Source organism: Oncorhynchus keta, chromosome 31 (genome assembly GCF_023373465.1).
Source record: "Oncorhynchus keta strain PuntledgeMale-10-30-2019 chromosome 31, Oket_V2, whole genome shotgun sequence".
Classification (NCBI taxonomy): Eukaryota; Metazoa; Chordata; class Actinopteri; order Salmoniformes; family Salmonidae; genus Oncorhynchus; species Oncorhynchus keta.
In genome coordinates, this window is record NC_068451.1 from 20,358,818 (window position 1) to 20,373,678 (window position 14,861).

Sequence of the window (14,861 nt, forward strand, 5' to 3'; positions counted from 1 at the left end):
GGCATCGTTTATTCATATGATTCACTGTTGGAAAGAATACAGTACATTATCCATCAGGTAATAGATTATTTCATTTATTTTGTTTTCAGAGTACTAAACATTTTGTTAAATTATGGGGGATGGGAAAAACATTTTGAATAAAAGCATATATACATATATAAATACAAGCAGAGACAGATGACCGGGGGAGGGGCAGTGATTTAATAGAGGAATTAGGTGATAGGAACTGGAAGTGACATGAAGAGTTACGGACATGATGAAAGTAGTAACCTTAGAAACCTTAGTAGTTTGAATTGAAGGATAGCAGGACAGCAGTAGTGGATCTGAAACTAAATTCACAGCAATCACACAACATGAGGAATTTATTTATTCAAGTATTTATTGTTTTATTTATGAATTTCTTTATTTATATTTTCATGGACTGGATTTTCACAGCAGCTGCAAGGATACAGTACACACCTCATTTTCAGATTTGATGGGTACAAATGTTTTGGTTTTCTTTTTTGTTCAATGTCAAGTCTCAAGTTTCTTTTTGTACTCCAGTGGCTTTTATTTTAATAACAAAATCCTCACATTTACTTGTGCAAATGCAATTTCTATGAAAAAGTGTTTTTGTACGAAGAAAATAAAACATTTTGTAATAATTTTTATCAACAAAAAAATGTACCACGGGTGTCACCACAGCAGACAGCGCGACTCGCTCTCCACTGTGGGCCGTGTGGGTGTCCCAAGGGATAGCAGCCCCATCTAGGATAGCCCCGTCAGGCCTAACACAATCCCCTCCAGGGGGTCACGAGAACAACACCTCCATGGACCGGCCTCACACCAATGGGGTCTCCAGAGCATTCTGGTTGAGCTTCAGTGGCATAATACATGTTTTGGAGAAAAATATTTTTATCATGTAAAGGAATCATATTTAAAATAAAGATATTTTTACTTCAGGTGAAAAAAGTAATGATTAAACAATAATTAGAACAATAAATATATACATACACACACAAAGAAGTTGAAGTGAAGAGGACTGCCAACAATGCTTATCATTCTACACCCCTGACTTCCAATAGACTGCTAGATTTCAGTGCTGAGAAATTGTGTGTAAATGGTTTTAAAAACAGAGAAATATGTATTTAACAGAATAAGGAACACCTAACTAATTTTGAACATGTTATGAAAACTAAACGGAGTGCACACAGTTTACTGTTTGAAGTTGATGCACAAGTTTAAAGAAAATAAAAAAAAATCTTCACATCTTTGTGGTGTCGTTCATTTGACACTAAAGCAAAATGTTTTGTCACCATTACATTGTAACAGCTTGGATCAGACGCTAAACAGAACAAAGAGCAAAGTGAACAGAAAACACAATAAAAGAGGGAATATGGGATATATATATGTATATGAACACAAAAATCGAATGAAGAACAAAGCAAGTCGACGATGGGCCCAAAAGAAAAAGGAACCACAGCATTTGAACAGAAAGATAATAATGTTTTTTACCATATAACGTTGACTGTGTGCGCTCACCCTGCGTGTTTGTACTCCATATCCTTCCATCTGGAGAGCAGCTGTGGAAATACTGACATGAATGAAAAAACAAAGGGCAATCAATCTATTAGGTCTATTTGAAAAAGTGTAAATGTTATTCATCTTTAACAGCCTGGTACACATGAAAGGATTCCTACTTGAAAGACACAAAATGTACAGCAGATCTGCCATGCATACCCATTAATGCATTTATATTAGCAGTTAGGAATATTGGCAAAATAAATGATTATACTATACAACAACTATACAACACAGGGTTATTCAATATGTAAGCTTATAGAGCAGTCATGTCCCAGACTGCGTGTAGACTGAGAGAATCTGCCAGAACTGAATGGGATGTGTGAATTCCGAACAGCATTACTTCTGGTTTTGGGGTTTTCACACTGGTTAGTTGGACATATCAGGTTTGGGCAAAGGAGGTGCTTAAACTGCTTCGCCTGCAGTGCTTTGTGCATTTGCGCACATGGATCGGAAGGGGGGAGGCTGAGAGTTTCGAGGGTGGAGACTTCATTTTTGCCGGAACTCTTCATTTTTGACACCTGTGAACACTGAAGTTAATTACTTACGCAAGATTTTTACTTCTGGGTTAACAGAGATGAATAGAGCACTTGTACAATTATTCCCAAGCCATTGAAACGAGACAAATTATATAAATGCACGACTCTATGTGAGAGTAATCACATGCACACTTAATGCTCAAATGTATGTGCATATACAATGATAAGCGGGTTCCAGTGACTCACAGATTTTATTAGATGGGGATTGTTGTGGTTGGGGAGATGCTGTCCTTGATGGCAAGAGGAGAGGAAACTGCCTTATAGCGTCGAGGAATTAACTATCCATAATGATTTAAAATAGAGGGAATTAACACAGAGTGTGATGAACAAAGCCAAATGGCTGTCGTTAAGGGACGGTGGGGGTAGGGGGAGTGTGGCGGTAGCCTGCATTACTTGTGGGCCACGGTCACCAATTCACTCTGAAACAGACTCAGTCAGCAAACACAGGGAGGGTCAGACAAGGACACCGCTTCCTCTTAGCCAATCCCTGATCTGACGATGACCCTTGACCCACAACCCAGGGTATGACTCAGCATAACGCTGCGGCTAATCAGATTAACTCTCCATCCTCACCCTGACCTGAGAGGTGGGATGGATAGGACGGATGGGATAGGATGAAGGCCCAGGGGCTGTCAGGGGCAGTGTTGTGGAGATGCAGCCAACAGATTACATTTAAAAACATTTGTACTTAACCTGTCTAACCTGCTGGTTTAGAAAGCTTTCCTCCTTATCGACCTGACCTCAGTTTGCCAGTTACTTCATTACTGGATGTAGAGGAACCTGAACACTGTCGGCCTTTTTTGTTGTGTGTTAGTTGTGGCGTAAATCTGTTTCCATTCGCTGGTGACTTTTAAATTCAAAGTATCTGATAAGTGCAGCTCTATCTGAGTAACTAAGCTTTATGAATAAATAGCTTTTGAATACATTTGTAAAAAAAAATCTAATGGAAATGTACTTGTTTGAAGAGTAATAGATCAAATTTGAGGCAGAAACCCTGGGATGGCTTCACCATGGATTCATCTTAGGTCATTCAGCAGCAGGAAAATGCTCTGTCCAAAATACATGTCAAAATAAGGTAGTGGAACAGTGGATCCTGGATCCACACTGTCTTTACACTCAGAAAAATGAGCAAAACAAACAGTGGTGTCAGTGTCCAGCCCACCGCCAAGATACCAGTTAATTAAAAACCATTCCGATGCTAAGAAAACACATTCTGTGGAGGGAGAAAACATCCTTATCTGTGCCCTGCGTCCTCAGGACTAATGCTGCCGTTGTGTGGATCGTTAGAACCTAGCCTGTGGTGTTTTTCTTTGTGTGTGTGCAGTCCCACAGCCTTGTTCTCAGCCATTCTGTTATCAGATTGACGTTTTCACATAAGGTGCCGCATCAGACTGGCCCTAATCTTCACGCCTCTGTCAGGCCAAGGGGGGAGGGGTAGAACGAAGGCAGATAACAAACGCACACGCCGGATCCCATTAATTGGCTAATTATCATGGCTGGTGGGGAGTGCCAGTAAACTGCAGATGGGGAAGGTAAAGCCATGTCCCCTGTATGCTCCTCTCATCCCCCAGTCAAACCCTGTTTATCAATCAACAGTTTTAATGAAGACTGAACAGGACACAGCCGTACGTGGTGGCGACCGAGAGATGGCCGTCGTCCTTGAGACATGGGGCTTCAGGCCAAGGGTTTTGATAGTTGTGTATGAGGTTCTCTCTCATGGCTAGATATGGAAAATGATTGAAGTTTTCATTATTTCTGAATACTTACTAACAAGATAACCATCTTGACCAGGTCTCCCTGGAAAAAGAGATTCCTATCTAAATTGTTTTATTAGATCTCTCTATGTTTCTCATTGACCTGTTTTAAGGACAGGGGAGGAGAGGGGAGGGGAGGAGAAGAGAGGAGAGGAGGGGAGGGGAGAGGAGAGGAGAGGAGAGGAGAGGAGAGGAGAGGAGAGGAGGATTTTGGACAAAACCATTTGTGTTGGAAACCCACCATGAGTTTCTCTGATATTGTGTTAAACCAGAGGTGTAAACCAGCCCAGATCTACTGTATCATGTGGCAAAAGCAATAAGACCACCATCAGCCAAGCAGAGATGAGATTAAACACACAAGATTCCAAAGCTAAATCCTTCAGATAAAAAAACAAGGGAGAGAGGGTGGTAGAGAGGGAAAGAAAGAGAGAGAGAGCGGTAGAGAAACAAAACATCCTACGTGGAATTGTGTCAAGACGTGTGACACCACATCAGTCAGCATTCAATGCCATTTCCTTTCTGTGTGCCTTGGCACTTGTTAAAAGTAAAGGACAGTATGGAGGATTCCCCCCTAGCAGCCTCTGTAGCTGGTAGAGATGATCAACCCAGCAAACACAGGGCCTGAATGGTTGAGAGAAGTTAACACAGGGTCTGAATGGTTGAGAGGAGTTAACACAGGGTCTGAATGGTTGAGAGGAGTTAACACAGGGTCTGAATGGTTGAGAGAAGTTAACACAGGGCCTGAATGGTTGAGAGGAGTTAACACAGGGCCTGAATGGTTGAGAGGAGTTAACACAGGGTCTGAATGGTTGAGAGAAGTTAACACAGGGTCTGAATGGTTGAGAGGAGTTAACACAGGGTCTGAATGGTTGAGAGGAGTTAACACAGGGCCTGAATGGTTGAGAGGAGTTAACACAGGGCCTGAATGGTTGAGAGGAGTTAACACAGGGCCTGAATGGTTGAGAGGAGTTAACACAGGGCCTGAATGGTTGAGAGAAGTTAACACAGGGCCTGAATGGTTGAGAGGAGTTAACACAGGGCCTGAATGGTTGAGAGGAGTTAACACAGGGCCTGAATGGTTGAGAGGAGTTAACACAGGGCCTGAATGGTTGAGAGAAGTTAACACAGGGTCTGAATGGTTGAGAGGAGTTAACACAGGGCCTGAATGGTTGAGAGGAGAAATGGCTAAAAGGAAAGGTCACAGGCATTTTTCCTCCTCTGATCCCCACCACAGGATCTTTAGAGACATAATCACAAATTACACTGTGGGAGAAAGCACCCACCACCAGGGCCTAATGGCCTGTGACCAGATTACACTGTCTGAGAACCACCCAGATGTTATGCAATGTGACCAGATTACACGGTCTGAGACCCACCCAGATGTAATGGAGCGTGACCAGATTACACTGCCTGAGACCCACCCAGATGTAATGGAGCGTGACCAGATTACACTGTCTGAGACCCACCCAGATGTAATGGAGCGTGACCAGATTACAGTGCCTGAGACCCACCCAGATGTAATGGAGCGTGACCAGATTACACTGTCTGAGACCCACCCAGATGTAATGGAGCGTGACCAGATTACACTGTCTGAGAACCACCCAGATGTAATGGAGCGTGACCAGATTACACTGCCTGAGACCCACCCAGATGTAATGGAGCGTGACCAGATTACAGTGCCTGAGACCCACCCAGATGTAATGGAGCGTGACCAGATTACACTGCCTGAGACCCACCCAGATGTAATGGAGCGTAACCAGATTACAGTGCCTGAGACCCACCCAGATGTAATAGAGCATGACCAGATTACACTGTCTGAGACCCACCCAGATGTAATGGCCTGTGACCAGATTACACTGTCTGAGACCCACCAAGATGTAATGGAGCGTGACCAGATTACACTGCCTGAGACCCACCAAGATGTAATGGAGCGTGACCAGATTACACTGCCTGAGACCCACCCAGATGTAATGGCCTGTGACCAGATTACACTGTCTGAGACCCACCAAGATGTAATGGAGCGTGACCAGATTACACTGTCTGAGACCCACCCAGATGTAATGGAGCGTGACCAGATTACAGTGCCTTAGACACACCCAGATGTAATGGCCTGTGACCAGATTACAGTGCCTGAGACCCACCCAGATGTAATGGAGCGTGACCAGATTACACTGCCTGAGACCCACCCAGATGTAATGGAGCGTGACCAGATTACACTGTCTGAGACCCACCCAGATGTAATGGAGCGTGACCAGATTACACTGTCTGAGACCCACCCAGATGTAATGGAGCGTGACCAGATTACACTGCCTGAGACCCACCCAGATGTAATGGCCTGTGACCAGATTACACTGCCTGAGACCCACCCAGATGTAATGGAGCGTGACCAGATTACACTGCCTGAGACCCACCCAGATGTAATGGAGCGTGACCAGATTACACTGTCTGAGACCCACCCAGATGTAATGGAGCGTAACCAGATTACACTGCCTGAGACCCACCCAGATGTAATGGAGCGTAACCAGATTACACTGTCTGAGACCCACCCAGATGTAATGGAGCGTAACCAGATTACACTGCCTGAGACCCACCCAGATGTAATGGAGCGTGACCAGATTACACTGTCTGAGACCCACCCAGATGTAATGGAGCGTGACCAGATTACACTGTCTGAGACCCACCCAGATGTAATGGAGCGTAACCAGATTACACTGCCTGAGACCCACCCAGATGTAATGGAGCGTGACCAGATTACACTGTCTGAGACCCACCCAGATGTAATGGAGCGTGACCAGATTACACTGTCTGAGACCCACCCAGATGTAATGGAGCGTGACCAGATTACACTGTCTGAGACCCACCCAGATGTAATGGAGCGTGACCAGATTACACTGCCTGAGACCCACCCAGATGTAATGGAGCGTGACCAGATTACACTGTCTGAGACCCACCCAGATGTAATGGAGCGTGACCAGATTACACTGCCTGAGACCCACCCAGATGTAATGGAGCGTGACCAGATTACACTGCCTGAGACCCACCCAGATGTAATGGAGCGTGACCAGATTACACTGCCTGAGACCCACCCAGATGTAATGGAGCGTGACCAGATTACACTGTCTGAGACCCACCCAGATGTAATGGAGCGTGACCAGATTACACTGCCTGAGACCCACCCAGATGTAATGGAGCGTGACCAGATTACACTGTCTGAGACCCACCCAGATGTAATGGAGCGTGACCAGATTACACTGTCTGAGACCCACCCAGATGTAATGGAGCGTGACCAGATTACACTGCCTGAGACCCACCCAGATGTAATGGCCTGTGACCAGATTACACTGCCTGAGACCCACCCAGATGTAATGGAGCGTGACCAGATTACACTGTCTGAGACCCACCCAGATGTAATGGAGCGTGACCAGATTACACTGTCTGAGACCCACCCAGATGTAATGGAGCGTGACCAGATTACACTGTCTGAGACCCACCCAGATGTAATGGAGCGTGACCAGATTACACTGCCTGAGACCCACCCAGATGTAATGGAGCGTGACCAGATTACACTGTCTGAGACCCACCCAGATGTAATGGAGCGTGACCAGATTACACTGCCTGAGACCCACCCAGATGTAATGGAGCGTGACCAGATTACAGTGCCTGAGACCCACCTGTAGTGAGGATATGGAGGAGATGTGATCTCCCCAGGGTAGTGAAGCCATTCGTGGACATTTCATGCCATGGACCAGGATAAAAGGGTGTGACGGAGGATAGCTGGAGAGGAGTGTGTGGTCTCTGATTCTGGTCCAGGGGACTTGTGTCTTTACACACAAGCACACACACATGCACACACACGCTGTGTGTGTGTGTGTGTGTGTGTGTGTGTGTGTGTGTGTGTGTGTGTGTGTGTGTGTGTGTGTGTGTGTGTGTGTGTGTGTGTGTGTGTGTGTGTGTTATCGAGAGGAAAGGCAAGATCTTCTCCTTTAATCTTACCCCAGGATACAGTTTAACACACAGAAAGTAAATATTCCATCTTTTGTTGGACTGAAATCAATAAAGGTGTGGAACAGCGTGTCATGCCGCGTTGTGAGGTATCAGGCAGATAGATTCAGATGAAAATAATGAAAACAGCTGGGGTCTCATCTCATAGTGGTACATTCTAATAACATGAACTTGTTATCCTTAGTGTTTAATACATTTAGGGAATATGCCTTTCTGACACTGCACGGAGTATAATGTCTTGTCGGCCTTGGTTGGATGTTTGATGCGTAAATAGCATATTATTGACTTTGTATTACATTTAGAGATTAGAGAATCATAAAGAAATAACAGCATACTTTACATTTACATTTAAGTCATTTAGCAGACGCTCTTATCCAGAGCGACTTACAAATTGGTGCATTCACCTTATGACATCCAGTAGAACAGTCACTTTACAATAGTGCATCTAAATCTTAAAGGGGGGTGAGAAGGATTACTTATTCTATCCTAGGTATTCCTTAAAGAGGTGTGGTTTCAGGTGTCTCCGGAAGGTGGTGATTGACTCCGCTGTCCTGGCGTCGTGAGGGAGTTTGTTCCACCATTGGGGGGCCAGAGCAGCGAACAGTTTTGACTGGGCTGAGCGGGAACTGTACTTCCTCAGTGGTAGGGAGGCGAGCAGGCCAGAGGTGGATGAACGCAGTGCCCTTGTTTGGGTGTAGGGCCTGATCAGAGCCTGGAGGTACTGAGGTGCCGTTCCCCTCACAGCTCCGTAGGCAAGCACCATGGTCTTGTAGCGGATGCGAGCTTCAACTGGAAGCCAGTGGAGAGAGCGGAGGAGCGGGGTGACGTTTGAGAACTTGGGAAGGTTGAACACCAGACGGGCTGCGGCGTTCTGGATGAGTTGTAGGGGTTTAATGGCACAGGCAGGGAGCCCAGCCAACAGCGAGTTGCAGTAATCCAGACGGGAGATGACAAGTGCCTGGATTAGGACCTGCGCCGCTTCTTGTGTGAGGCAGGGTCGAACTCTGCGGATGTTGTAGAGCATGAACCTACAGGAACGGGCCACCGCCTTGATGTTAGTTGAGAACGACAGGGTGTTGTCCAGGATCACGCCAAGGTTCTTAGCGCTCTGGGAGGAGGACACAATGGAGTTGTCAACCGTGATGGCGAGATCATGGAATGGGCAGTCCTTCCCCGGGAGGAAGAGCAGCTCCGTCTTGCCGAGGTTCAGCTTGAGGTGGTGATCCGTCATCCACACTGATATGTCTGCCAGACATGCAGAGATGCGATTCGCCACCTGGTCATCAGAAGGGGGAAAGGAGAAGATTAATTGTGTGTCGTCTGCATAGCAATGATAGGAGAGACCATGTGAGGTTATGACAGAGCCAAGTGACTTGGTGTATAGCGAGAATAGGAGAGGGCCTAGAACAGAGCCCTGGGGGACACCAGTGGTGAGAGCGCGTGGTGAGGAGACAGATTCTCGCCACGCCACCTGGTAGGAGCGACCTGTCAGGTAGGACGCAATCCAAGCGTGGGCCGCGCCGGAGATGCCCAACTCGGAGAGGGTGGAGAGGAGGATCTGATGGTTCACAGTATCGAAGGCAGCCGATAGGTCTAGAAGGATGAGAGCAGAGGAGAGAGAGTTAGCTTTAGCGGTGTGGAGCGCCTCCGTGATACAGAGAAGAGCAGTCTCAGTTGAATGACTAGTCTTGAAACCTGACTGATTTGGATCGAGAAGGTCATTCAGAGAGAGATAGCGGGAGAGCTGGCCAAGGACGGCACGTTCAAGAGTTTTGGAGAGAAAAGAAAGAAGGGATACGGGTCTGTAGTTGTTGACATCGGAGTGATCGAGTGTAGGTTTTTTCAGAAGGGGTGCAACTCTCGCTCTCTTGAAGACGGAAGGGACGTAGCCAGCGGTCAGGGATGAGTTGATGAGCGAGGTGAGGTAAGGGAGAAGGTCTCCGGAAATGGTCTGGAGAAGAGAGGAGGGGATAGGGTCAAGCGGGCAGGTTGTTGGGCGGCCGGCCATCACAAGACGCGAGATTTCATCTGGAGAGAGAGGGGAGAAAGAGGTCAGAGCACAGGGTAGGGCAGTGTGAGCAGAACCAGCGGTGCCGTTTGACTTAGCAAACGAGGATCGGATGTCGTCGACCTTCTTTTCAAAGTGGTTGACGAAGTCATCTGCAGAGAGGGAGGAGGGGGAGGGGGAGGAGGATTCAGGAGGGAGGAGAAGGTGGCAAAGAGCTTCCTAGGGTTAGAGGCAGATGCTTGGAATTTAGAATGGTAGAAAATGGCTTTATAGCAGCAGAGACAGAGGAGGAAAATGTAGAGTGGAGGGAGTGAAAGGATGCCAGGTCCGCAGGGAGGCGAGTTTTCCTCCATTTCCGCTCGGCTGCCCGGAGCCCTGTTCTGTGAGCTCGCAGTGAGTCGTCGAGCCACGGGGCGGGAGGGAGGACCGAGCCGGCCTGGAGGATAGGGGACATAGAGAGTCAAAGGATGCAGAAAGGGAGGAGAGGAGGGTTGAGGAGGCAGAATCAGGAGATAGGTTGGAGAAGGTTTGAGCAGAGGGAAGAGATGATAGGATGGAAGAGGAGAGAGTAGCGGGGGAGAGAGAGCGAAGGTTGGGACGGCGCGATACCATCCGAGTAGGGGCAGTGTGGGAGGTGTTAGATGAGAGCGAGAGGGAAAAGGATACAAGGTAGTGGTCGGAGACTTGGAGGGGAGTTGCAATGAGGTTAGTGGAAGAACAGCATCTAGTAAAGATGAGGTCGAGCGTATTGCCTGCCTTGTGAGTAGGGGGGAAGGTGAGAGGGTGAGGTCAAAAGAGGAGAGGAGTGGAAAGAAGGAGGCAGAGAGGAATGAGTCAAAGGTAGACGTGGGGAGGTTAAAGTCGCCCAGCACTGTGAGAGGTGAGCCGTCCTCAGGAAAGGAGCTTATCAAGGTATCAAGCTCATTGATGAACTCTCCGAGGAACCTGGAGGGCGATAAATGATAAGGATGTTAAGCTTGAAAGGGCTGGTAACTGTGACAGCATGGAATTCAAAGGAGGCGATAGACAGATGGGTAAGGGAGAAAGAGAGAATGACCACTTGGGAGAGATGAGGATCCCGGTGCCACCACCCCGCTGACCAGAAGCTCTCGGGGTGTGCGAGAACACGTGGGCGGACGAAGAGAGAGCAGTAGGAGTAGCAGTGTTGTCTGTGGTGATCCATGTTTCCGTCAGTGCCAAGAAGTCGAGGGACTGGAGGGAGGCATAGGCTGAGATGAACTCTGCCTTGTTGGCCGCAGATCGGCAGTTCCAGAGGCTACCGGAGACCTGGAACTCCACGTGGAGTAAATACCAGGATTCCCAGAAGCCTGAGATTTTTGTTGTCACTACCCTCTACACCATAGCAGCAGGTACCCAGTGCATCTTTCACTCTCTCATGCTACAATATTGTATATACCAGTATTATGCTTGAAAATGCTTACAAAATACTTTGTGTCGACAAAATAAAGGATATATATTTGTATAAAAGCAGTAAGTCACTACTGTATCCTCACATAGTGAGTGGATAAATAAAGTGAGGCGAGGTGACGGACAGGATAACTCTCATAACTTTGATCATGCAATATTAATTCTGGATGTTTTATTCATGTGGGAGCAGCTAGCGGAGCTCCAGGATGAGGCCTTTCCCCGAGCCGTTCCTTTCCCTGTCTGCTCTACCCTCTCCCTCTCCCTCTCCCTCTCTGTCTCTCCTCTCTCTCTCTCTCTCTCTCTCTCTCTCTCTCTCTCTCTCTCTCTCTCTCTCTCTCTCTCTGTCTCTCTCTCTGTCTCTCTCCCTCTCCCTCTCTCTCTCTCTGTCTCTCTCTCTCTGTCTCTCTCTCTCTCTGTCTCTCTCTCTCTCTGTCTCTCTGTCTCTCTGTCTCTCTCTCTCTCTCTCTGTCTCTCTCTCTCTCTGTCTCTCTCTCTCTGTCTCTCTCTCTGTCTGTCTCTCTCTCTCTGTCTCTCTCTCTCTCTCTCTCTCTCTCTCTCTCTCTCTCTCTCTCTCTCTCTCTCTCTCTCTCTCTCTCTACTCATCTGACTTCCATCACAATGAGATGATACAGACCAGAGATGATACAGACTCTCTCTCTCTGTCTCTCTCTCTGTCTGTCTCTCTCTCTCTGTCTCTCTCTCTCTCTCTCTCTCTCTCTCTCTCTCTCTCTCCCTCTCTCTCTCCCTCTCTCTCTCTCTCTCTGTCTCTCTCTCTCTGTCTCTCTCTCTCTCTCTGTCTCTCTCCGTCTCTCTCTCTCTGTCTCTCTCTGTCTGTCTCTCTCCCTGTCTCTCTCTCTCTGTCTCTCTCTCTCTGTCTCTCTCTCTCTCTCTCGCTGCCATTCTGATGTAACCCACTATGCATGTACAGTATGTGTGATTTCTGACCATTTGAATCAAGGTGGTGCAGTTTTATTTGGTGAACTGTTGAAACTATTGTAGTTCTTAGGTTGGATCAAATTGTCATGTCAGAAGCGAGGGACAGGATGTTAATGTCAGGATGCCCACCCAACTGTCTTTGACTAACAAACAAGAGAATTACACTTTTAATAACATTGAGCATATATTTACCATTGTTCAGGTTAATTGGAGCGATTTAAGAGGCTGTTTTAATCCAATCGTGTCTGATCAGTTCATCATCATTGGATCCTTAGTAGCCTATAAGATCACTCTTTGAGAAGAGTGTTTCCTGTATGATCTCGTGTCTCCACCCACTCTCAATAATAACCATAATTTGGGGCCACAACAACATCTTGAAATCAAGACGTTGGTGTGGTTGTTCCATGTAAAAGACTGTCTGTCTGCGATCCATCTTCCAGTGGGATGAGACTGTCTGGGATTCATGTAACTAAAATAAGCTTTAAGATTTCATGCCAAGGATAAAATAAAAGCAATTATTGAGAGATGTTAGTTTTTATGTCCTTTATTTTGTGTAAGTAGTACTGTCTCCCTCCCCACATTTCAGAATAGTTATGTGGTAGCTGAAGCCGTGCTCCTCCAATCCTTGTTGGTATTATATAAAAGGTTGTGTTTTTAATAAGGGCAACCATTGAAGAGAGTAGAGGAGAGGACAGAGGAGAGGAGAGAGGAGAGGAGCTCTCAGTGATCCCACGCATGCCTGTCCATCCATTCACAGGCCCCCTTTATTCTGCAGCCCAGTCTGCCTGTGCACTGTGCAGCCACCCAACCAACATAAACACTCGCACTCTAAAGTCCAACCAAGGCCGACAAGACGTGGAGCACATTATACTCTATGTAGTATCACGTCCTGATCTGTTTCACCTGTCTTTGTGCTTTTCTCCACCCCTTCCAGGCGTTGCCCATCTTCCCCATGATCCCCTGTGTACTTACACCTGTGTTTTCTGTTTGTCTGTTGCCAGTTCGTCTTGTTTGTCAAGCTTACCAGCGTTTAGCATCTGAGCTGAACATCCCCACTCAGCCCCTCTCCATTCTCATGGATGTTAGAGTGCTGGAAGGGCGCTCTATAGACCTAGTCACCCACAACACCACTCCCATGCACCTACTGGTGTCAGGGAACCACAGTGAGGCTATCCAGTTCCTGCTCATCAAGTCCCCTCTGATTCCAGTGGTAATGGGATTTTCCTGGCTCCAACGACACAATCCCCTCATTAACTGGTCTACTGGTGCCATCATGGGCTGGAGCCCGTTCTGCCACGCCCATTGCCTTAAGTCAGCACAACCTGCCCTGCGATGTCTTCCTGGGGGCACGGAAGGTGCCTCGGACCTCTCCGCCATTCCTGCGGAGTACCAGGATCTCCAGGAGGTGTTCAGCAAGGCCTGGGCCACGTCGCTTCCGCCGCAACGACCCTATGACTGTGGGATTGACCTTCTCCCTAGCACCACTTCGCCCCTGGTACGTCTGTACTCTCTGTGGGGACTGGATACCAAGGCTATGGATACCTACATTGGGGACTCCCTAGCTGCTTGATTTATCTGTCCCTCTTCCTCTCCCGCCGGCGCAGACTTCTTCTTCATGGAGAAAAAGGACAAGATCCTGTGCCCGTGCATTGCCTACAAGGGACTCAACGACATTAAGGTTAAGAACCGTTACCCGCTACCACTCATCTTTTTGGCCTTCGAACCGCTCCAGGGGGCCACTGTGTTTTCCAAGCTGGATCTATGGAACACCTACCACCTGGTGCGGATACGCTCATACAACATGGTCATGGACGTCAATCCTTCATCACTGACATGTTGATGCATCGATCCGTCCTATCCTTATGAAAATGAACTGTAATTACAGAAAAAGAAGGCAAAGAGGGATGATAGAAAATATAAGTAAATAGAGAGGGGTATGTGTTACCGTTTGAGAGAGGGAAGGAGGTAGAGAGAAAAAGAGAGTAAGTGACAAGGAAGAGGAAAGGAGAAAGACAGAAATAGAGAGAGAGAGAGAGAGAGAGAGAGAGAGAGAGAGAGAGAGAGAGAGAGAGAGAGAGAGAGAGAATGACAGAGGTAAAGGCGGTTGATTGGGTCCTTTTGAAGTGAATCCCCATTAGTACATAACGTTACAGAAAAGCAGCCGGCCTCCGCTCCACCAAGCCCCACAATTACACCCAGCTGTACCCTCCACCATCAGCCTGATAGTCACTAACTGTCCAACAAACACGGTCATTAAACTGATACATCCATCCAACACCACCTTTCTGTCCGGCAGCCATTTGCATGCCGCTCAAAGACAAGGGTTTATGGCCGTTTGTAGAGACCAGTCGTCAGACGGAGAACAAAGAGGAAAGTAATGCAATGCCCCTAATGGGACACACACGCACACACACACACACACACACACACACACACACACACACACACACACACACACACACACACACACACACACACACACACACACACACACACACACACACACACACACACACACACACACACACACACACACACAAACTCTGCTCCCATTATTACTGCAGACAGCCTCTCAGAGGTGAACACAACCTTGACTCGGAAAACAGCCCAATTTATTTGTCTCTCTCCACTGAA